Consider the following 2,910-nt stretch of genomic DNA (forward strand, 5'->3'; position numbering starts at 1 on the left):
GGTCATGCTGGAGGATGTTGCAGGCAGCAGAACGTTCTCCACGGCGTCTCAAGACTCTGTCACGTCTGTCACATGTGCTCAGTGTGAACCTGCTTTCATCTGTGAAGAGCACAGGGCGCCAGTGGCGAATTTGCCAATCTTGGTGTTCTCTGACAAATGCCAAACGTCCTGCACGGTGTTGGGCTGTAAGCACAACCCCCACCTGTGGACGTCGTGCCCTCATATCACCCTCATGGAGTCTGTTTCTGACCATTTGAGCAGACACATGCACATTTGTGGCCTGCTGGAGGTCATTTTGCAGGGCTCTGGCAGTGCTCCTCCTGTTCCTCCTTGCACAAAGGCGGAGGTAGCGGTCCTGCTGCTGGGTTGTTGCCCTCCTACAGCCTCCTCCACGTCTCCTGATGTACTGGCCTGTCTCCTGGTAGCGCCTCCATGCTCTGGACACTACGCTGACAGACACAGCAAACCTTCTTGCCACAGCTCGCATTGATGTGCCATCCTGGATAAGCTGCACTACCTGAGCCACTTGTGTGGGTTGTAGCCTCCGTCTCATGCTCCCACTAGAATGAAAGCACCGCCAGCATTCAAAAGTGACCAAAACATCAGCCAGGAAGCATAGGAACTGAGAAGTGGTCAGTGCTCACCACCTGCAGAACCACTCCTTTATTGGGGGTGTCTTGCTAATTGCCTATAATTTCCACCTGTTGTCTATCCCATTTGCACAACAGCATGTGAAATTGATTGTCACTCAGTGTTGCTTCCTAAGTGGACAGTTTGATTTCACAGAAGTGTGATTGACTTGGAGTTACAGTGTGTTGTTTAAGTGTTCCCTTTATTTTTTTGAGCAGTGTACTATGTCTCTGCTCCAGAGGAGACAACGCATAGTGTAATGACCAGAAAGCACCGCCTCCTCTTCATACAGCTGATCAGCGGGGTGCCATGTGCCGGACCCCTGCCGATCAGATATTGATGACCTATCTTGATGATAGGTCATGAATATATATTGAAGGACAACCCCTTTAACCCCTTCAGGACCAGGCCATTTTCCTATTTTTACTTTTGACCTTCCCGGAGCCATAACTTTTATAATTTTCCATCCAAATAGCTTCCATTCAGGGCTTGTTTTTTTTTTGCGGGACAAATAGTATTTTTTATTGGCACCATCTACTTTTGAATTTGATGTGCTGTAAAGCTCAAATGGGGTGCAATGTAAAAAATAAATAAATCTGCCACAGTGTAATTACAGTGATACCACATTTGCAATTTTTTTCTTTTAATATTGAAAAAGATCATTTCAAAGAAATATATTCTTTTCTTTGCATCTCCATATTCTAATCCCCATTTCTGTTTTAGAATTACGGTATGTTTACATTGATGACTGAGGGCTATTTTTTTGCGTTGTGATCTGTAGTTATATTATTTATACCACTTTGGAGTGTGTAGGTAAGTGGGTTTTTGATCACTTTTTATTCTTTTATTTTTTTATTTTTATGAATCAATGAAAAAAAGTCAAATTGGCCATTTAGATTTTTTTTTTTCAGTTATACCGTACACCCTATAGGATACATATTTTAATAGTGCTAGCTTTTTTTTTTAAGTAGCGGTGCCAAAGATAATTTATGTTTTTACTTTATTTTTATCTTTACTTTGGAGAAAGAGGGATGATTTTATTTTAATAGTTTAAAAAGCCCTTCTTATTTAAAGGGATTCTGTCACCAAGTTTTAGGCTATAGAGATACGGACATGCATGGCTAGATCGCCGCTAGCATTTCCACAATATACCTGTCCTATAGGGCTGTGTGCTTTTATTTTCTTTACAAAAGGATTTTAGAGATATGTAAATTAGTCTTGTAAGGTGCCCAAGGGGCTGTACAAACCTTCCTGGTATAGCATATGGAGAGGTATGAGGCAGCACTGCTGGTATATACCATTCACGGGTGCGGGACGTAGGACTGTGTGACCCAGTGCAATAGATTGTGGTGCTCTGTTATCTAAAAAGTTCAAGTATACCATAAGACGATCCAAAAGGAGAAGGAATAATGATAGCGGCACTCACCAAATTGCAGCAAGATTCTTCTTTATTACAAAATCGAAGTGGAAGTTACAGCGGGCTGGGGCGGACCAATGTGTGGAAACACTGAGTGATCAGCTGGCGATGGCCGTTTCGCGCACCTGCGCTTCTTCTGGCCTCTGACCTAGTCGCGCTACCCATGCGCTCATTTAAATGCGTCCCCGTTGCCTCAGCAACCAAAGGACGCTAAAAACATATATACCTCGTGCAATGAGCAGGACAGTGGGTCAGCTATGCAGTGGGTCAGGATATATGTGTAATAGTTTGTGACGCCAAATTGCAGTCTGCGCAGGTACTGTAGCAGGGCCCTTTAACCACCTCAGCCCCCATGGCTTAAACACCCTGAAAGACCAGGCCACTTTTTACACTTCTGACCTACACTACTTTCACCGTTTATTGCTCGGTCATGCAACTTACCACCCAAATGAATTTTACCTTCTTTTCTTCTCACTAATAGAGCTTTCATTTGGTGGTATTTCATTGCTGCTGACATTTTTACTTTTTTTGTTATTAATCGAAATTTAACGATTTTTTTGCAAAAAAATGACATTTTTCACTTTCAGTTGTAAAATTTTACAAAAAAAACGAGATCCATATATAAATTTTGCTCTAAATTTATTGTTCTACATGTCTTTGATAAAAAAAAAATGTTTGGGTAAAAAAAAATGGTTTGGGTAAAAGTTATAGCGTTTACAAACTATGGTACAAAAATGTGAATTTCCGCTTTTTGAAGCAGCTCTGACTTTCTGAGTACCTGTCATGTTTCCTGAGGTTCTACAATGGCCAGACAGTACAAACACCCCACAAATGACCCCATTTCGGAAAGTAGACACCCTAAG

Source organism: Bufo bufo, chromosome 4 (genome assembly GCF_905171765.1).
Source record: "Bufo bufo chromosome 4, aBufBuf1.1, whole genome shotgun sequence".
NCBI classification, from domain to species: Eukaryota; Metazoa; Chordata; class Amphibia; order Anura; family Bufonidae; genus Bufo; species Bufo bufo.